A 22,996-nucleotide genomic window follows, 5' to 3' on the forward strand; every position below is an offset into this window, starting at 1 on the left:
TGATCCTTGGACTGAAATGGTTTCTGAGTACAGAGCATGAAATGCTAGTGAGACCTTTTCACCAGCAGCACTTAGGAAATATTTTTTCTAGGCTAACAGAGCACAGAAAGAAAAGAAAGGAAGTGTAGAAAGGCTAAATAAATTCATTTCCCACTGATAGCTTACCGTCACCCGGGTATATCATAGAACACAGTAAGAATGTGTGGACCCCCTGCACTGGGCCCAGCATCGTGCCAGGTGACCGTTGAGAATACAGACTAGGATTGCAGACATGTCCCCCACACACATCCGTGTGGATGCCAACACAATCAGAAGTGAGAAAATTTTCTCCCAAAGCTGGAGGTTATTTGCCATGGAAAGTAGAAGACATTTGGAGGACCTTAGCTGATGACTTGAGCTGACCTATAAACTGAGGGTAGACATTGTACCATAATAATGTAGGTGCTTTTCTCAAGCAACTTACTCTCAAAAACTAAATGGAGGAGTAATTTTTAAAAAAGGAGGAGGAGAAGGTGGACGCATGTTAAAATTCTGTGAGGTCTTTTTTTCCCCTCTTGCTTCCTGAAAATAAATCTGGAAGTAGGTATTTACAGCTCTCATCAGAACCATGTTAGACATTCAGCTGTGGGTGTTAGATCAGGATATTCGTAAGTCATTTATCACCATAGCTCTGAAGCAGGGTTTCTCAACTTTAGCCCTATTGACATTTGGGCCAGAGAATTCTTTGTTGTGGACTATCCTTTTGATTATGGGATGTTTAGCAGCGTTCTTGGCCTCTGTCCACTAGGTGCCAGTAGCACACATGCCCGGTTAGGACAACCAAAAATGTTGTTAGATGTTGCCAAATGCTTCTTGGGGGCCAAAATCAGCCCCACTTGCGCACCACTGTTCTAAACCAGAGATTCTCAAAATTGTTTAGAGGATGAAGACCTAGAAATAATGATGTGCTTTATAGGACACCATAAGATATTGTCACCTTTAAAATGCTATTGTTTCATTTCTGAATGATTTTCCTAGAAGAAAATGGCTTTATAACATATAAGCTATAGAAAATTATATTCTCCAATACACATGCCTAGGATAAATGATTAGCATTTCCTTTTATATACCTTTAAGTTTAATTTAAGTAAATGACAAAAGTTTACAGAAAACTTGAGAATTGTCTTTCCTACAACTGAGAAAAGGCAAATTTCACTTTAGCTCTAGAATTTCCATGCTTTTAGCTAGTTATAAATTTCCTAAACTTTGGCCAAACTATAATTTGTGCCAGAATCACTATTATTACTTGCTTGAAAGTTTTCCTTAATAGACTCACTTCCTTTTTTTTTGCGGTACGCGGGCCTCTCACTGTTCTGGCCTCTCCCATTGCGGAGCACAGGCTCCGGATGCGCAGGCTCAGCGGCCATGGCTCACTGGCCCAGCCACTCCGCGGCATGTGGGATCTTCCCGGACTGGGGCACGAACCCGTGTCCCCTGCATCGGCAGGCAGATTCTCAACCACTGCACCACCAGGGAAGCCCCAGACTCACTTCCTTTTATTTATAGAAGTTTATTTTTTTTTAGGAGTTACATTTTGTAAAATAAACATTCACATAAATATATAACTCATACATATTCATCTCACACCTAAAATCATCTTCATACCATACTTTGGAACCAGTGAACTAGACAAACACCCATATTCTATTGAAGTTTTATGTGAGGTTAGAAGGCTCAAAAAACTCTAACACTTTAATACTAAGATACTTCCAAACCATTTTTCAGGTGTCTGTATTTTTATATTCAGCATAAATATTATTCAAGGATAGAAGAGAAAAGGAAATTGTGTCCCCATGCATATGGAATTTGTCATCCAGGATTGTACAATGTAGGAAGGAAAGGAAAAGTAACATTTACAGAGCACCTGTTACCTGCATTGTGCTAAGCTCTGGATACTTAATTCTCACAACAACAATGGTTCCATGTAGTTGACAAATATTTACTGAGTACATACTATGTGCTAGTATTTTGTTAGGGCTTAAATATGTAGAATGCACTTCTTACCCTTAAAGTATAACCTAGATATAACCCCAATCTTTACAATATAATTATGATTTATTTCTATGCAGTAAATGTTAAGACAGAGGATGTACAGCATGTTATTGGAGACTGTATAAGGAACATCTCATTGGGTTAGGGTAGAGGTTAATCCAGGGGTAGCATTTAGAAAATATCTTGGCTAGGTCCCCAAGGAGTTTTCCTGCTTTTCTGAGGCTCATAGAAGTAATTAACTTTGCTGAAGGTCACAAGAGTAATTGCAAGTAAAAACTGGCACCCTTTTCATTACACAGGAATCATCGATTATCTAGCTCCAAGAAGAGATGTTTGTGTTCTACCATTTCCCCTTTAACTACCCATAGCAGACATTGCCAGTCAGTCATGGCATGATTTTTCCGCTGGGCCAATTCCAGGGCCAAGAATCTTTTTCATTCCCAGTGCTCTAGGCAACCACTACTTTGCCCATTCTCTTAATTTTCTAATGAGAAAACTAAATGCCAGAGAAAGTCCTTCAGACTCAGACCCAGAGCTCTTGACAGTCATCTTCTTGCTAAATGTTGTTTCTACCAAACTGCACAGCTTCTCAGAAGAAGACAAAACAGAAACACTTAGCCATCTTCTACTTACCTGCCCTGCTCGCCTAGGTGAAAAAACACTCCTTTTCCCCAGTAGAGCAAACCCATGGCATTCAGACAACTCGTGATACGCTCACTGCTCTGTGGAAGATGCCTGAGAACTGCTTCCAGTGGTCGAGTCACACGCCACCCAGGAGTCAAATGATTGCCTGCAAAACTCTTTGTGCCAGCTGTGTGTGTGATTTTATCGTTCAGTATAATAAAATATTGGGGACTTCCTCGTGGTCCAGTGGTTAAGAATCCGCCTTCCAGTGCAGGGAACGCGGGTTCGATCCCTGGTCAGGGAACTGAGATCCCACATGCCACGGAGCAACTAAGCCCACACGCCACAACTACTGAGCCCACATGCTCTGGAGCCCACGTGCCACAACTAGAGAGAAGCCCACGCACCACAGGGAAGAGCCTGTGCGCAGCAACTAAAACCCGACACAGCCAAAAATAAATAAATATTAAAATATTAAATGATGCTTTAACGTATAAGTGTAAAAGCAAAATAGCTTCTTCTAAAACTATAAAAATTAAATGCTTTGTAAAAACTAAAAAGCTGGTGTAGCTGGCCCTCTTTACCCTTGGTTTCTGCCTCCATGGGTCAGCCAACCACAAATTCAAACTGCTTATTGGTTGGATCCAGAGATAAGGAACCCATGGATACAGAGGGTGACAGTACTCTGCCATTTCCTATAAGGGACTTGAGCACCAGAAGATTTTGGTATCCATGGGGTCCTGGAGCCAATCCCCCATGGAGACCGAGAGACGACCGTATCTAAGAGATTGCTATCAAGTTGAGTGTCGATGAAACAACTCTAAAAGACCGGGAGGAAAATTATAAAAACCCAAAAGTCTTCTGCACTCATATCGCTTCCAAGTGGCTTTTAGTTTTCACTCTACTTTAAAGAAGCCCAAAGTGGAAATTGTAGACTTTGCATTTCAAAAATGGTGTGTGCAAGAAAGGCCAACTAGAGAGCTAATATTCGAAAGTAAAACCCTTGGCCCTACATAAAGAAAAATTGATGAATAAAGGTATATGTGTGTGTGTGTGTGTGTGTGTGTGTGTGTGTGTGTGTGTGTACACACACACACACATATACACATGCGTACATATATGTACACACACACATACACAATTTGGGGTACATATGTATCATTTTAATTATTATCCTATTTCACCTACTTTTTCAATTATTAAAACCATTCCTCCCAATTTAATCAGATAATAATGACAAAGCAACATATATGAATGTATGAGTGTATGTGTGTATGTATAGAATGTGTCATTGAACTTGCATTGGCCAAGGATATTAGAAAGCTATTTCGCAATAGTCTGGAGGGGCTGATTGTTTTTCAAAATTGCCTCTTAAGTGAGATAACGTGGAAACAATACTGGACTAGGAATTAAGAATCCTGTTCAGGGGCTTCCCTGGTGGCGCAGTGGTTGAGAGTCCGCCTGCCAATGCAGGGGACACGGGTTCGTGCCCCGGTCTGGGAAGATCCCACATGCCGCGGAGCGGCTGTGCCCGTGAGCCATGGCCGCTGAGCCTGCGCGTCTGGAGCCTGTGCTCCGCAACGGGAGAGGCCACAACAGTGAGAGGCCCGCGTACCGCAAAAAAAAAAAAAAAAAAAAAGAATCCTGTTCAAGTTTTCATTTTGTTACTAGTTTACTTTTAGTGAACCTGATCATATCACTTGCCTTCTCCCTTCTTTTGCTAGCTCCACTGTAAGTGAGTGAAGTGAGTGTAGTAAAGCGTTCTTTGGCAAAGAGTTTTCATGTGCATCAATGAGAGTGCACATAAAAGTGTCTTAAGTTTAAAGCGCTAGGTAGCACTGCTTCTAGCTCATTTGAAAATAATGGCTCATATATGTCAATGAGGACATGATCAGACACAGGGGGCTTTAGGTGGGGAGTTTAGATGGGGGTACTGAGGCAGAGGAGGTCTCTTTAAGGAAATAAGGCTTAAGTCAAGAAAAAGTCTGACTATTCAAAATAGAACAGGGAAAATTGCAAGTAATTCAGCTGCAGCATTCAGACAGAGACAGGGATTTTCTCCTGATAGCTAGCCTTTCCCTTCCAAGTTTTCAGATTGAGATGACACATGTGTGAAAACAGCCCTGGTATGGCAGGCAGCATGAAGGCCATGCCACTAGTGCTAACCCATCCCACAAGCTCCTTGACTCTCACTGTGCCTTGCCCTCAGAAACCATTAAAGAATTCTGTTATGTTCCCTTGCCTCTCTTCCTCATTGGATAAATGTGTAGATCTGACTGTATGCTTGGGTGAATTAGTCTAGAATATGTGCTAAGGGGATTAAATGATGGTTGTACTATCTCTTTCTCTCCACCACTATTTTTCTGTCCCCTGTGAAGAGCTATTGCTTCCTGTGTCTGTCTTCCTTGACCTCTTTTTGACCTGATAGTATGCCAGCCACTTAAGAGGTATGAGCAATTGTGACAGAGACCAGACTGAGTAATGGGATGACAGCATTTTCCATTAGAGCTATACTCACTCTGAATGCGTCTGTAGTTCATAAGAGGGTCTGAGGAAAAACACAATGAAAACCTTTCAAGACTGATTCAATTAAGAGCCTCCCAGGAGTGACTGAGCACCAACAATGGAAAATTCAATATTGGGCTCACAGTAAGACACTTCACCGCATGAATGTCCTTTTTCTCTAATGTGTAAGGAAAAAACTCTGCAGCAACCTTTTGGAAAATATGGCATTTGTTTTTTGTTTTTTGTTTTTTAAAGATCTACCTCTTTCAGATTCTTTAATACCAGTATTCATTAGGGGAGACGTGAGATTATAAAATGAATGGTTGCAGTGTCTAAAACCAATTGCTCAGATGTACAGTTGAAGCCCAGCATGAAATTATCTGCATTTGTGACCCTAGGCAAGTTTGAGAGAATGGCTGTGGGCGCCAGTGACTGTTTTCTTTACCTTATAATAATGAGGAATAAAATGTGCAACCCCTTCCCAAAAACTGAGTTTAGTATTAAGCAGCATTCAGGGAACAAACTGTTTTCCTTTGCCCTTCAAGTAGCGTTGTATAATCAGTCACCATGTGTACAGTTTATAAAGGGCTTTTGAGCTGCTTACAGGGAAATATTTAATGAGATCCATTTCTGCAGCAGAACCAAAATGGGCTCAATGGGTGAATGTGAATTATTGTCCATGTCTTTAGGTGTGACAATAGCATTGTGGTTAGGTTTCTTTCCCAAGAGTTTGAAATATTTATAGATTAAATAATATGGTGTTGGGGATTAGTTTCCAAATAATCGAAGGTAAGCAGGGGGAGGGAGATAGGGATGAAAACACATTGACCGTGAGTTGATCGTTATTGAATACATGCTGAGCGTGTATTGAGGTGTTGGTTCTTTATATTATTGTATTTCTCCTCATGTATGGATTTGAAATTTTCAATAATAGAAGTTAAAAACCAAAATATGAAACTTAGTTCCATTTTATATACAGGATGAGAGACTCATATTATGAATTGGTTGACTTAAGGTTAGCTTCCCTCTGTGAAAAATGAAGCTGGGCATGAAAGTCAAGTGTTGCTCTTCGCTAACATTTATCTGGGCAGGGCTCGTTACATCTGACCAAATAGAAGCGGTGTGAATCAGCTTTGCTCTGCCATTGTAGTTATTGACAGGTGGTGTGAAAAATTCAAATGACATATGGTGGTAATTATTAAACAATAAACAATAGCAGTTTATCAGGAACCAAACAGAAAAGAACTACTTTTAGTTTCTGGTGATGCGTCTAAATTGTCCTTTGTTATATAATCGGTATTTTAACATCGTGATTGGTGTGCTCTGCTAAGTATGGAAGTTTAGAACTTCAGGAAGTTTTGTTTCCAACTTTCTGCTTCTCCCTAATGTTCTTTTTTTTTCTTAATTAAAGTAGATTTACAATATTATATTAGTTTTAGGTGTATAACATAGTGATTCAATATTTTTATAGATTACACTGAACTTCAGAAAGTTTTAAACTCTGGCTTAATGTTAACTATCATTCCTCAGAATAAAACTTGAATATATTAAATTAAACAATCCATTGAGGGGATGAACTTTGAAGCAAGCGTGGAACTGAACATCATAACTTAGAATTTGTATCACGGATGTTTTAAGAGGTTGTAAGTCAAAGAAAATTTCATGAGGTTCTGTTTTTTACCAAGTATAAATTATCAAAAGCTTACTCAGGCTCTGGGCTACCCACCAGGGATACAAAAATACATATGATGCCTCTGCTGAAGGAGCTTTTGTTTCAGTTCTGACATTAGACAGCTGGCAGCGAAAAGTAGTAAAGAGAGGTATAAAATTTTGTGGTAGGGGCACAGTAGAAGCTTTGATTAGTTCTGATCAGGGATGCAAGGATGGTTTCACTGAGGAAGTGATATTTGAGCTGGGCGTTGAGGGATAAATAGGTGGTAAATGGGAGGAAGGACAGGCCGTCCTAAGGTAACACCATGAATGAAAGCAGAGAAGAAAGAACACAATATGAAATGCAATAGAATGTCACCCAGGGACTAGGTTGCAAGGTTAGGTCATATGGTAAAAATTGAGTGTATATTCCTAAATTCCTGATGCATGTAACAAGATGGTCTCATTTTGAAAGGCAAGTAAGGTAAGAACTCAGAGTGTCCAAGTGTACAAAGGATTCATGTCCCCTAACTCCAGCGAGTTAAGAAAGGGACAGATGGATTAAATTATTTAAGCCCATTATTTAAATTATTTTTCTTTTGTTCTCAGTTATTTTATGCTGTTATTTTATTTTATTCTTGCTAAGTACAAATAGCTGGATCCTCAGTTTTATATTATATAACACAACTGACTCTACTGTCTAGCAAGGTATGAAGAGGATGGGAAACCATGTGTGAAAGAGAGGAGGTTGGAAGAGCCAGCATTTAGGGGGATGTGGCTTAAGTTCTCCAGGTCAAATTAGAAACTGATGTTGACAAGTTCAGTATGGCAAAAAGAGTGAGGGAAAGATTAGTCTTGTGTCCTTTTCCAAAATTTGTGCATATATGTTGCCTAAAGAGGGCAAAATCCCATGGATTTTCAATCACATATACATGATTTAAAGACACTTCCCACAAAACTTTGGTTCTCAACAGATGAAAATAAATGTTGATTAGCCCAATTTGAAGAAAAAATGGAAAGGAATTGACTTTACTTTCTTAACTTTTTCTAGATAGCCTGAAATTTCTATGTGGTACATATTACCTTCAGAATTAGAAAATATTAAAGCCATTCTAATTATGGAAAAATTTCATTTATCCTACACATATTTCAAATCCTACCATTTGCCAAACACTCTACTAGGTATTTGAGACCAGCAGTGAAAAGGTAGACATTTCAGTCCCTGCTCTTATGAAGCTTTCAATCCAAGGAGGCAGATACCAGTCACACAGCCGCAGTGGTGAGTACTGTGGTGATGTTCGGGCTGCTGTGAGGATCCGACCTATTCTGAGGGTCAGAGGATGATTCCCTGAGGAATGACTTTGAAGCTGCCGTCTGAAGAATGAGTCTGGGTCAGCTTGGGCGCTCAGGGCTCACAGATCTACTCAAGAACTGAGAATGTGTTTTGAAATGGTTCACAGCGATAATCTGAATTTTTAAAATATATATAATCTGGATTATCTGAGTGAGTCCCTCCTGACCAAATACTGCCACGTGATTTCATTACTCGCATTGTCTTTTTCTTGCTTTTGTTGTTAAAGTGTTACTTTATTTCTTGGGTTTTTGTGGTATTTATGGAATTGGTAGTTTTGTTTTTTATTTAAATTTTTATTTTATATTGGAGCATAGTTGATTTACAATGTTGTGTGAGTTTCAGGTGTACAGCGAAGTGATTCAGTTATACATATACATGTATCTATTCTTTTTCAAATTCTTTTCCCACATAGGTTATTACAGAATATTGAGCAGAGTTCCCTGTGCTATGCAGTAGGCCCTTGTTGGTTAAATACAGAGGGCAAGGGTAAGGGGGAGGGATAGATTGGGAGTGTGGGATTGACATGTTCACATTGTCTTTTTGTTTGTAATCACCTTGCAACAAGATCTAGGTTGGACTAATCTAGTTAGAATCCTGTTACAGTAACTTCCTAGGTAGGAGTTGATGGTGGTAGAGAGTAGTAGTAGCAGTGTAGACAGAAGTAACTGGATTCCAGAGGAATTCAGGAGATTGACAGGGTGTATAGCCACATTGGTTATAGAGGGGATGGGTAAAGGGTGACACCACAATTTTGGCTTAAGTAACTCAATGAGGGCTAAAGCCATTTACTGAATTAAGGAGATGGTGGTTACAGAATGAGCTCTGGATAAACCTGGTACATGTTCACATCCTGGGTCTGTCACTCTGACTGTATGACTCTTGGTGGATTACCTACTCACTCTAAACTCTTCTGCAAAATTTGAGGATGAACACAATAGTATGTCCCTGGAGTTATGACGGTTAATAATAAGAGTGGCAGTAGTTGTGGCAGTGGTGTTACATTTAATAGGAATAGGCTTGGGGAAAATATAAATTTGGCTTTGGAGGTGCCTCATAAATATCGAAGAGGAGGTGCCATGCAGGCGTGTGTGTGTGTGTGTGTGTGTGTGCGTGTGTCTAGGAGCATTTCAAAAGAAAACAAAAGAAGATAGACTTGGCTGGAAAACCAAACTGAAGAAAAGAATCACAAGCATGACTTTGAACGTGTGCTCTTTTGTTTCATGAGCTCAGGCTGGTAGTGAGATCAAAGTTCACAGAGAAATCAAGAAAATTGTTATTTCGGGACCACAGTTTCTAGCTTAGGCAGGCACACTGTAAAGGTGTGTCACTCTTCATATCCAAAGACCATAAATGTGACCGCTGCATTCAAGAGCAGCAGGGGTAACATTCTAAGTATTGGTTCCTTGGTACAAGGGGCATGTAAATAACAGAGAAGTCCCCGGGTTATACAGTTAGCATCTGAAAACTTCAGTCTCAGCGTAGCATTTGTTTCAAAGGATGAGCGCATTCTTGGCAGCTCCGAGGTTGTTGAGGACCCAGGCTTTAAGGGGAAAAGTCAGAGCTTTAAGGACAAAAACAATTGAGCTTTGACTTCACTGTCATTTGTCTTGTTCTGCGGAGAAAGAAACAAATCACAGTGGATCATGATAAAAATGCATATTAGCATTTTGTTGGTATTGCAGATTGCTTCGGTTCTGCATGTTATAGTGTTCGCTTGAAAAGGCTTCCAAAGCCACCCTGTGTTAGTCTCAATGTGAGATATCGTCTCCTTTATTGCCTAACATCCTAATAATTTTATTTTCAGGGGCCTAATGTTCTCATTTTTTTTTTTCTGTTGCGTGTCTAATGCTGCTGCTAAAACGAACATCTTGGCAGTAAACAAGCCCAAAACAATTATCCTGGCACAATGCGCTGAATAATTATGCCTATGGGTATAAATATCACAAAGCAAGTGTGAAAAGCAGCCCTGCCCTATCGGTGCTTGTAAATCGGTGTATCCAGCAGGAATACTCTGGGGACTGCTGAAGGGAGGGCCACGCCTGCTGTCAGTTTTCTTGGAAAGGGAACTGATCAAGCATCCCCCATTCTCAGCACCTAATATTCTGTAAAGTGCCTTGGCAGATCCAAAGCAGGTCAAATGCACACAATCATTGCACTCTTAGAGCTTATGCTTTAAAGCGAGAGGCAGTAAAATCATGGGAGAATATCTAAAATGAAACAGACACACATTAAGGAACAAGTCATAGGAAGAGGCCAGGCATAGGAAACTGCGAGTGCCAGTACCCTGGGGTGGGAACAGTGTTGGCCTATTTCTGGAACAGAAAGCTTGATGAACAAGAGGGAGATGGTCAGAGTTGAGGTTGGAGAGGTAGGAGAGGTCCAGATTAGGAACTTTTATGGGCCTTGGGATGTGTTTGGGATTTTATTCTTATTGCAGTGGGCCGTGATTAGAAGGCTCAAAGCAGGAGAGTGATTCAAACAGTTATGATTATTCCTGAGACCTTTCGGCATCACTGCTACAGAGCAGTAGAATGGCTACCTGCTGCCCCTCAACACCCTTCTCCTTGGGATGGATTATTTGGGACTTCGGTTGCCTTTCCAGGCAGACTGATTTTCCCAGTATCCTAGGTGAGGAAGGGATAGTTTGCCCCAGGGCCTCACACTACTTGGGACCATTCCTAACCCTCCCAGTTAGAGAAGTAGGGTAATATTTGTGTCCATATTTATATTTTCCATCCTGATGGAAGGGGCAACTTGAGGTAAGGTCGAAGAGACAGTGAGTTACTAGCTGGAGCCGTGTGAGAGTTGCTTTTCAAAAATGAACATGAAAATCTTTTATACAGTCTCCTCTGGTGTTTTAAACATAACAAGCCCAGTGATATATCTTAGGAAACTTGATGACATTGACTGAAGCTAAAGGGGAATATTCTTATCAAGTAAAAATCTATAATGAGCACTGCTCTCTCTTTAGCAACATGGTTGTTAAGTGACCCAAGTCATTGTAACTGGGTGATGAATCACAAACACTCACCAAGGACGCTCCATGCTGGGTGCCTAATAGATCAATTAAGTGTGTGCTTAGGACACAAGCAAAGTGGGCCATAAGCATTTTTTTTTATAGTTTTACATTTCAACAAGAATTGACTTGATTCCCCATGCCAGAAGAGGAAAAGATTTTTAGGGATTTTCTTATTGTTTTGTGGTTTGGAATCATTTTTAATATCAATTATATGTGGGCAGGGATAAGGGCGCCATCTTCTTTTCCAGTTTTGGGCTTCTTGATCTGGTTCTGTGGACACTCTCCCTCCTTTGCATCGGGCTTTACTTATTGTCTGAATGAGTTTACAAGCTCATGCTTCAGACCCTTTCTTCGAAGGACAATTTCTGCAAAATCCTGGGAGGTTAAACATAAGCTTTGTGTAGCCCAAAGGAGGGTAAGCAAGGGGCTGGGAAGAGTGGGGTCCTCAACTATCTCTGAGTTGGGGCAGTTTGAAACCTCAGAGTTGGGGCTTCTGTTGCCAGGGTGCTATTGTTCTCATTAAAGTGGGCGAGGGGACAAAATTTTAAACATTTCATGCACAGCCTGGTAACTGTCATTCAGCCACACACAATCATAAATGACCTGCAGTCATCACGTCTACTGAGAGCAGAAATGGATCATCAAAAGTTATTCAGAATTGTTTGTAGATTTAAAAAAAAAAAAAAAACAACAAGTACAAAAGGGAATTAGAGAACAAAAGAGGCAGTTTCCAAACTTGTCTGCACATTGGAGTCATCTGGGGACCTTTTAAAGATTGCACCACCCAATCTATGCCCCAGACCATCTGAATTACAGTCTCTGGAGGCCGTCACAGGCATCAGTACTGTTAATGCTCCCCAGGGAATCCCAGTGAGCAGCAGGCCTGGGAACTGCCGCCCTGCAGAACAGCCTCATTGAAGCACGTGGCACAAGGTGGGACTCGAAGAAACCAGGTTTCTAAATTCTACAGATTAAGGGGAATTAGTTTAAAACTGGAAAACACCATTCTGATTAAAAACTGATTTTGAACATTGTCAATGGACATGTTATATATATATATATATATATATATATATATATATATATATATGTTTATAGAGACTCCAGAAATCACATGTATATTTACTCATTAACCTAAAATATTTGCCAAAAACTTGGTATTTGTGGAGCACCTGCTATATGCTTCACCCTAGACTCTTCACCCTCACATTGGGGGTCCCAGGACAAGAATGCAGGTGGAAGGCCATGTCTTGCCATCATGTTCCAGGTGAGATCTCAGTCAGGAAGAGTTGGGCAGAATAATCGGGAAGGTCCATCTGACCTCCTGGAATTTTTCTTCTTGGATTTGTTTCTCTAGTACCATCTGAGTGCCATGCTAAGGATACTCGCTCATAGAAACGTGAATCCTAAAACCAACAAGTGTGGCTCAGATTCGAGTTCCCCTCCATGTGTACACCTTGGGCATTCCTAAAGGTGTTCAGGCCCCGACACCGAAGATTCAGCTTCACCTTTTCCCCCGCTGAGAGTGGAACACAAATAGGTATTTTTGAACTAACTTGAAAGGGTTAAAGTTTTTTAGACCATCATCCTTGAAAAAAGTTCTTAAGTGTTTTCTTCAAGAATACTACATACATGTAGAAAATCTTTTATTTTAAATTCCTAGGATCAGAAGTAGCCAATGTGAACATTTTAGAATATTTTCTTTTAATCACAATTTAATCGCATTTTATATACGCATGTATTAACACATACATATGAAAACTGGAGATCATACTGCATATGATTTTAATATGATTTTTTCACTTTTCATTAAATTGTGAGGATTCTCCCATGTTATTAAATAGAAGAGATGATCTTAATGTATGAATAACATTCTACCATACAGATACACATTTTAACCATGTATTTGTTTCTTTTTTGCCATTAAAAACAGTATGTTTTTAAATTGGTTGACAATGTATTTATTTAAAGATAAAGATAGATAACTGGAAAAGTAAATTTATGAGGATAAACAATCATTTAAAAATATTTATATGTATGGTCAAATTTTCTATAAAGATTGCACCAATTTACACTCCAACCAACCACTTACAAGAGCGTTGCTTTTATTTTATTTTTGGCAGCACAGTGGTTTATCTTCTTTTTTACATGTATTTGATAGTTTAATTATATAAGCTTCAGGTATACAGCATTATAGTTTAACATCTGTATACAGTACAAAATGATCACTACCACAAGTCTAGTTATCATCCATCACTGTACAGTTGGCCCCCTTCATCCACTTCGCCTACCCCCTTCCCCTCTGATAACCACTAATCTGTTCTCTGTATCAAGGAGTTTTTTTGTTTGTTTGTTTTGTCTGTTTGTTGTTTTTTTTAGATTCCACATATGAATGAAATCATACAGCATTAGTCTTTCTCTGTCTGACTTATTTCACTTAGCATCACACCTTCAAGGTCCATCCACGTTCTAATCAGTATAAAGTTTGAAGATTATTCTCAGTAGGAGACAGTGTATGAAGTTAGGGGTGTCTGAGTTCAAAGAAGTCAGAGGCACTTAACACAATCTTAAATACAGTAAGTTATAACAGTCTAATTTTCACAAGCACAGAATTTCTAAGGAGTTATTTGCTTGTAAGAAATGTCAAATAATGTGTGACTTGAATAACAAATGTTTACTCATTTAATAAAAACCGAATAGTTTACTCTTCAAAAATAAAAGGTCCATCCATGTTGTCCCAAATAGTAGGATTTCACTCTTTTTCATGGTTGAGAGATATTCCATTGTGTGTGTGTGTACACACCACATCTTCTTTACCCATTCATCTATTGATGGACACTTAGATTGCTTCCGTTTTGCATGTATCTTTTCAAAATAGTGTTTTCATGTTCTTCAGGTAAATACCCAGAAGTGGAATAGCTGGATCATATGGTAGTTCTATTCTTGATTTTTTGAGGAATCTCCATACTGTTTTCCATAGTGGCTCCAACCAGTTTATAGTCCCATCAACAGTGTTCAAGGGTTTCCTTTCCTCCACATCCTCTCCAACACTTGTTACTCCTGTCTTTTTCCTGATAACCATTCTGACAGGTGTGAGGTGATATCTCACTGTGGTTTTGATTTGCATTTCCCTGAGGATTAGTGATGATGAACATCTTTTCATGTGCCTGTTGGCCATCTGTATGTCTTCTTTGGAAAAATGTCTATTCAGATCCTCTCCCCATTTTTTTTTTTTTTTGCTGTACGCAGGCCTCTCACTGCTGTGGCCTCTCCCATTGTGGAGCACAGGCCCTGGACGCGCAGGCCCAACGGCCATGGCTCACGGGCCCAGCCGCTCCGCGGCACGTGGGATCCCCCCAGACCGGGGCACAAACCCGCGCCCCCTGCATCGGCAGGTGGACTCCCAACCACTGTGCCACCAGGGAAGCCCATCTCCCCATTTTTTAATTGAGTTGTTTCGTTGTTGTTGAGTTGTATGTGTTCTTTATATAGCTTGGCTATTATGCCTTGTCAAGTGTATGGTTTGCAAACATCTTCTCCCACTCAGTAGGTGGTCTTTTCGTTTTGATTTTATTGCATTCTTTGTTTTAAAGTCTGCTTGGTCTGATATGAGTATAGTTACTTGAGCTTTCTTTTCATTTCCATATACGTGGAATATCCTTTTTCGTCCCTTCACCTTCAGTCTCTGTGTGTACTTACTTCTGAAGTGAATCTCTTGTAGGTAACATATAGGGTCTTGTTCTTTTATCCATTCAGCCACTCTATGCCTTTTGATTTGATAGTTTAAACGTTTTCTCTTTTAATTTAATTTGTTAGTTTGAACATGTCCAAACCCACAGAGAATTTGAAAAAAATATATAATGAATACTCACATACTCCCACCTGCCCTCATCAACTGTTACCCCTTGCAGTACCCACTGCATTTCTTTTACATACATGCATTTCTCTTACATTTGTCAAATCATCTGAAAGTGGGTTGCAGATGTCATGACACATCATTCCAAAAACTATGGCATACATATCTCTTGTTTTAATTTTGTATTCATTGGATTATAAGCACAGTGGAACATTTCATGCATGTTTTCATAAGTCATTTGTATTTGTATTTTTTCTGTGAACTGTCCATATCCTTTGCCTACTTCTCCATTGATGATGTAGCACTTTCATCGTCAACATCTATGATGCATGTGAGTGAAAGCTGCATCAAATGCTACCCAAATACCACTCAAACCTCCTAACAAGGTGCTAGGCCCAGTACGCACGGATAGCCAATGGTGTGTAAGAAATTTTCCTTGTGATTTAAGGTATGGCCTTGGCTATTGCTATTTCTGTCAGAAGAGAAGGCTTATATTCATCTCATTGACTGTAAACATTCTATTCATGGCCACGGACTATGGAAAGAAGTGATTGAGGTTGAATGGGTAAGCACTGTTAAACACACTATAGCTAGTAGGAGCAGAGAGAGTGTCTTGTCCTGTCAGTTAAATTGGCTTTTTGCCGTTTAGATGGAGCCCCCTAGGACAGGGGTCCCCAACCCCTGGTCCGTGGCCTGTTAGGAACCAGGCTGCACAGCAGGCGGTGAGCAGCGGGCGAGCGAGGGAAGCTTCATCTCTATTTACAGCCGCTCCCCATCGCTCACGTTACCGCCTGAACAAACCCTATCACCCCCTCCAACCCCGTCCGTGGGAAAATTGTCTTCCATGAGACCAGTCCCTGGTGCCAAAAAGGTTGGGGACCACTGCCCTAGGACACTGTATACTGTATTCGAAGATAAGTTTTACCAAATAAAACCACTGTCTCGAGGGCCACTATCTTGATATGTTTGCAGTTGGGATTTCTGCAAAAGAACTCTTTGCTATCCAGCTCCTGAGTCTGCACACCTTTGCTGAACAACTGTCCTGGGACCACCTGAGTCAGATGGGGTGGCGGGGGAGGCCTCTGGGTTTGCTGCATTTCAGCCGTCCTCTCCAAAGCAGGGTTTGTATTTCTTTCTTCCTCAGTAAATTGTTAGAATATGTACCTGCGCTGAGTTTGCCAGCAGATAAATCACACCCAGCAGATTCCCAGCCCGGCAGTTACAGGTGGAAGAAGCTTTTGAGTTTCAGGCCCTGAGCTTTGCACAGCCATTTCCCCCTCCTAAGTTCCAGGGCACAACTATTTGTCTTGTGGCTCTCTTTTTATTAGTGTAATATGTAATCCCAGAAATGGTGTGGTATTAAATGTCGCACAGAGTTTGTTCAAGGCCTCGTCCTGATTCAAGTTACAGACATGAGCAGTGCCTCAGGGAAGCGGGTCCCCTGTCTCCTCGTCCCCTCTGTCTGCCCGTTTCCCATCCGCCCATTCCCCTTCTCTCTCTTTCCTTTCCCCTTCCTTGTTTCTGTTTCTTCCTGCCCCCAAGACAAGATTTGCAGGTATTGCCCCCATAGTTTCCAGAAGCTCTGTCTTATATCTTGCAAAACACATTTCTTCCACAGAATCATGAAATAAGATAACAGAAGGAGAGTGCAGAGATCAGGCAGGTTTCACAGTTCTTAGGCCAGTTACTAAGCTCTAACAAAATCAGAGGACTCTGACAAAAACAGCTCCAAACATGCCAACAAAGCCCCATTCCAGGGACAAAAGCGATCAAATGTGCTTATGATGTGTGTTCAAGTTGGCCTCTCTACCGTCTCAGAATCTCCACACCCATAACCACGAATGAACCTAGAGAGCTGCTTCCTTTGTTCAGAGGGAATAAAAGCATCTGTCTTTGGAGGCAGCGCTGTGAACAGACCTATCCATGGCCAAGCCAGGCTTCCCCTGTGCGGCTCTGAGACTTAGTGAGGTAGCTTTGGGGAAATGCATCCAGCTCTGCGAAAATCTGTTGCCCTGTTTGCCTTAGTTAAGACCTTTAGAGGCTTCTGTTAGCACTTGGCTATCTGTTATCATTCTCCTATGGTCTCCTCAAATTTTAACTTAAACTGATATTTATTTATGGGATTATATACATGTTATACTTAAATATTCATTACAGGAATTTTATGGAATATGAAACACCACAAAGAAGAAAACAAAATCCCAATCCCATAATTCTGAAATAACCACTGTTCATAATTTGATGTCTTTGTTTCTAACATTTTATATGCTTAAAATTACATCTTTTTCTTTACCAAAATGCGATCATTCTGCACATACTGTTTCATAGCTTTGTCTTTCTCATTTAACGTTGTACTATAAGCATTTTTCCATTTCATTAAGTATTCCTTTATAACGTAATTATATCGGTTACAGAATATTCCGTCTTCTGAGTAGGTCATTGTTTATTCATCAGTATCCTATTTGTAAACATCATCTAGGATATTTCAAGTAGTATGCTACTATAAATAATATTTAAATGAACATCCTTATGGCTAAATCTTCCAAATCCCTGAAGTTCTTCCGTAGGACAAAAGGTTGGAAATAGAATCATAGTCTCAGTAGGTATGTACATTTTGATACATGTGGTAACATTACCCACTAAATACAATATGCCAATTTATATTCCGTCCCCAGCTCCCCAACTAGATTATGAGTTCTTTGAGGCCCACGAATATGTGTCCCAACAGTGGGGACAGTGTTGGGCATACAGTACAAACCTGTGCTTTAGTTTCTTCATCTGTGAAATAGACATAATAATACCTACTTTGAAAAAAAATAGAATTTATCACATAGGGTTTATTTCATGAGGATTATGCGTTAGCACATTAAAACCTGAGCCCAGTTCCTGACACATAAAGCTCAATAAATATTAGCCTAGTGTAAGAATTCTACTATATGGGGATTCTTCTGTATGAGGTATTGAAAGGATTAAGTAAAACAATGTATATAACGTGTTTGGGCCAGTGCTCAACACATACTAATTACTCAATAAAGAGCAGTTATGGGGACTTCCCTGGCGGTCCAGTGGTTAAGACTTCGCCTTCCAATGCAGGGGGTACGGGTTTGATCCCTGGTTGGGGAGCTAAGATCCCACATGCCTTGCAGCCAAAAAGCCAAAACATAAAAAACAAAAGCAATATTGTAACAAATTCAATAAAGCCTTTAAAAATGGTCCACATCAAAAAAATCTTTAAAAAAAGAGCAGTTATTGAGAACCAGACAAGTCTGTTTTAGGGGCACGTAGGCAACAAAGAGGAGGGTTGAAAGTGTAAGTATGTTGGAATCAGGATACAGCCTGAAGGACATGTTCTTCTCTAGGGAAACTCAGGTTGGGAGATGAGGAACATAGAAAGGCAGACCAGGCAGTGGAGGGGTTGGGAACTCAGGCAGACAGACAGCAAATGGGGCACCAAGAGGGCAATGACTCATTTTGAGCAAAACATCCACCCCAGCCAGGAAGTTACTAGTGACAAACTTCCTGTGATATAGGGGATCAGTGTCTAAGTCTGGCCAGGCTGTGACCTAAAAGTAAAAATAAATGAGTTGATCCCCATGTCTTACTCGGATAACAATATGACAGAACCGATATGCCCATTGCTAGAGGAAAGACAGATGGTCCCTCCGTGTTCAAGTTCAGCTTCCTTTCAGGGATAGAGGAGCTAATTCTGTGTCTGCTACAGGCTGCGAATCTATTATTCGAGATAATTAGGCATCCAGGCATTGTGAGCAAGGTTTGCGGCTGTCTAGCAGCCTTGACTACCCAACGCTTGACCAAATTGTTCTCAAGTCTGGAGCTTTTATTACTTTAGAAAAACCAGGACAAAGAGCATTGCTTATAACAGTGAATTAATTACCTGACTTTTCTTTTTCAGGTGTTAAGTGTCCATGGTTTCTGTTGAGAGTACATTTGAAATGCTTTTCTATTACCATCTACTTTAAAATGAGCAAAACATGCTGGTAGATTACAGATAAGCTTTAGGTAGAATCTACTTTTCATTTATGTTTTGTGTAGGTCACGTGAAAGTAAATGCCAGAGCAGCACACACATCCTGAAATATACTGCGGTCTGTCTGGGAAAGCAAAGTCAAGACCATTCAAAAGCTCTGAAATAATTTTGACTGTAAAACAAGTTTTCCTTTTTAATCTACCCTCACTGGCATCATGCAGAAGTCCTCAGCGTGAGGCCCTGAACCTGACTCTCCCTGAGAAGCAATCTTGGCTCTCTTTGGATATTTGACATGGATCTAATTATTGTGGTTTTTCTATAGATCATTCCAGAAACACACAACCAAGGCTCAGGTGGAGCTCTTTGGTGGGGGTAGAAGAGGAAGGGGCGCAGGCAAAGCTTGTGATTACTTGCCATGGCCTTATCGTAAACGTCCACCTGTAACTTCGTTCACACAGTGAGAGCACCTAGGCCTCTGTCATCTTTAATAACTCAACCACCATTATGTGATCCTGCCTCTAAATCACTGGAATATTTTAAAAGTAAGATATATGGAGCGGAAAGTAAGGATATTTATCTAACTTTGCATACTAAAGATAAACTTTTGAGTTGGCAGTCACGATAAAAATGAAAAAAAAAAAAAAAAGCATTGGTTATAGCTTTTCTGAATGAGACACCAGTGGAGATCTTTTCACACTGCTGTATGACAGCAGAAGGCTTCTGGACTTCTGAGGTTTAAGGGGCAAGCAGAAGTCACATTGATGCTTGGAATATGAATGAGTAAAGCCTTAGATATAGTATTAAATTGAAAGTACTCTGACTTTGCTTTGCTTAAGAAAAAGTGGCTAAACTTTTCTGCATGAATGTATACATTCCCCTCCTCCTATCCCCACATAGCCTGTATATACATATTTCTGTGATAATCAAATTTAAGATGAAAAATCCATAAAGGGTAAGCCTGAGCAAAAGTAACTATAGGGCAAGTCAAATTAAATTACGATTCATTCAACAGCCGTTAAAATAACCCATCAGGGCTAAGCTATTGGGGTGGTAAGTGGTGCATCTTTACATCACCAGTGAACTGCTTGGAGCTTTGCCCTGCGGGCTTCGTTTCTATTGGGAATCACGCAGGAAGAAAGCAGCACAGACGGGAGCCTCTTCATTCCATTGTTGGGGAAGATTCTTAGAAAGGAAGGTGTAACCTGAAGATGGAGTGATTTCTGTGCTGGGACCCAGACTTTGGCAGAAGGTTCTGGCAGAATAGACCTACTTGAGCACGCTTTGTACGTGCGTGATGCGCCATCTAGTGGTTAAGTGACCCTAACATTAATGAAAAGGAAAATGGTCTTTTCTGGCCCCTTATGCTTCCAAACTCTCCACCACTTGATTGGAGCAGCAGGAGGTTTGATGCTGTAGGCTATTTTGGGGGAAGAAAAAAAATCTATTTTCTTAGAAGCCATATATTGACCCCAAACTAGTGGGGAGGAGGGGTAGAAACACTGATATTATAGTAATTATGCAAGCCAGAGGTTGCATATTGGCAGTGTTTGCCCCAGAGTACTTTTTTCCATTTTAGTTTATTGAGGTATAATGCGCACAGTGTCGTACACAAATCTTCGTGATACATTTTTACATTTGTAAAATTTTGCATGTGTATAATCTGCATAATCGCTACCTGAATCAGGATAGAGAGTGTTTTCAGCATGCCAGCAGCCTCCCTCCTGTCCTGTCCCCTCAATCCTCCCTCAGAGATACCACCCGTCAGAGCCCTGTCACCGTAGATTTGTAATGACATCATTAACGTATGTACTCCTAACCCTAACCTCTGGGAAAGGATAAAATCCTGTAATCACCATTTTAATAGTTTGCCCAAAAGGGGACAGTTTTCTCATCAGAAACATTCTGTGGCTAAACAAAGGCGCCATTTCCTGGGTTTGCTGTTTTTCAGAATCCAAGTGGCATAATGTCTCTCTCCTCAATCTCAATTCCTCACATATTGTTTTCCTTACCAAGCTTCTTACTGAGAGATATAGCTCTTTGGTGCACTGATTGTTTTTTCTCAATTGTCTCTGCAGGCAGCCAAGTCAATTTTCAAAGAAATCCCATTACTTTCGAGTGGCATTTCAGAGGTGCCGCTAATTGTCATGGCAAAGCCTGTAAATTCTGATGCAGTGTTTCAGAAATTAATGTGAATATCATGTCACCAGCGACTGCATGACACTCTGTTCATAATAAGCCAAGCAAACTGTAATGGTGAGAAAGGTTCTCAAACTTATAATTCAGCAAAGGCTAATTTATAATGTGTAGCATCACGCAGTCGTGGTTGCCATTTCTACAGGACCTCTTTCTGTTCAAATGAAACTGAATTCCCTCTGCAGGTCAACATGTTTTAATATGTCAAGAAGCAGAGCTGGTTCTGAAATAAAATCATTGTGATTATTCCCGAGTTGTCTTGTGCATATCTATTTTATTTGATTACTGAACAAACACACAGTCAATCAGCCATCAGGTCCAGCGAGCACATTACTTCGCAGTGTTTTGCAAGGTGCTGGAGATAGAAAAGCATAAGGTATGTAAGTCCTCCCTTGCTGTCGTGGAGTTCACCTTTGTTTAGACCTGTTGTCCTGTGGCCTGCAGACTGTGTATAAAGACATGGCTGCCTCTTGGGATAACAAACAAGGCAGGAATATAGGCATTATCCTAACTTATTCCTTTTTATAAATTACTTGTATTTTGTCCTAATTATTTGTCATGGATTTGGAAAAGAGAAGAACATAAAGAAGAAAATACAAAATTCCCTAATCCACCAAAGAAAGAAAGTCTATAATGGCTTTAATTCCTTCCAATGAATTATAATTCTCTTACTTTTTCTGTGTGTATTTTATGGAATTGAGATATTATGATTTTTCTCTATCATAAGAAACTCTTGAAACATGTTTAATATTGTGAGTGACTTTATAATTTCTGGAATATCTTAATAGTTTTTTAACCACTACCTGTTATTGGAGATTTTGATTGTTTGCTGTTTTTGAAACAGTTACAGAGATTTAATGCCTATTATTTGAAATGAACTCTGACTTTTTACCATACTTAACAGCCAGAACTACTACAGTAGGGTTAAATAATAATGGTGATGCTGGTTGTTCATGGTTTGTTCCTAATTATAAAGTCAGTAACTCTGGTATTTGTTAAGTATTATGACCACTGCTGAGTTGAGCTGGATAAAAATCATAGTAAGTGCTTTAAGTTCCAAGTTTTAAACATCAGCAGTGGAGAATTGAACATTGCCAAATGTCTTTCAGTGCAGGTGGAATAATTAGGTTTGTTCCAATTTGGCCTGTGGACGTGTGATAATTATATTAATAGATTTCCTAATGTTGGTCCCCCTCCACCAGAATGAATACTACTATATCATAGAGTAATATAATTTTAATGAATTGTCAAATTCAGCTCCATACTATTGATTTTAGGATTTAAAATCCATGTGTATTGAGCATTGTTCTTGAGAGATAACTAATATGGCAGGGTTAGAGACACACTCTGTTTGTCTCATTCTGGTCTATGAATGCAGGTTGCTGAAACTGGGCATGGAGAACCTGTTTATGTCTATTATTCATTCTCCGTTTTTTCCTTACCTCTTATCCCACCTCAAATCAATGTGGTTTTTTTTTTCCTTTTGTGAATTCACTAAGTACTTTTCTTAACCTCTCTCAAAGCATTCATCACACTCTTATATTAAAATTTTCTGTATATGTGCCTTCTGTTCTTGTATGAGTGGTCTGTGTCTTACATTCAAGAGTTTTCCATCCCTCCCCCTTAGTCACTGAGTATTGTCCACCTAACCTCTCCTGAGGGTCCCGGCAAAGCACTGCAGGGACAGTTGGTGGAAATACGCTTCGATGAGTTTTGTCAGTCCACTTAGATCTCCAAACCAGCCCATCACTAAGCTGAAGAGGAAAGCAAGGAAGTG

At 40.1% G+C, this 22,996-nt stretch overlaps 1 protein-coding gene across 2 annotated transcripts in view; it reads left to right on the forward strand.

Moving 5' to 3' along the window:
• CERS6 (ceramide synthase 6) overlaps window positions 1-22,996 on the forward strand; it is a 321,038-nt gene that overhangs the window by 293,579 nt on the left and 4,463 nt on the right. The window lies entirely within an intron of this gene.

This window comes from Phocoena phocoena, chromosome 7, assembly GCF_963924675.1.
Source record: "Phocoena phocoena chromosome 7, mPhoPho1.1, whole genome shotgun sequence".
In the NCBI taxonomy this organism is placed as follows: Eukaryota; Metazoa; Chordata; class Mammalia; order Artiodactyla; family Phocoenidae; genus Phocoena; species Phocoena phocoena.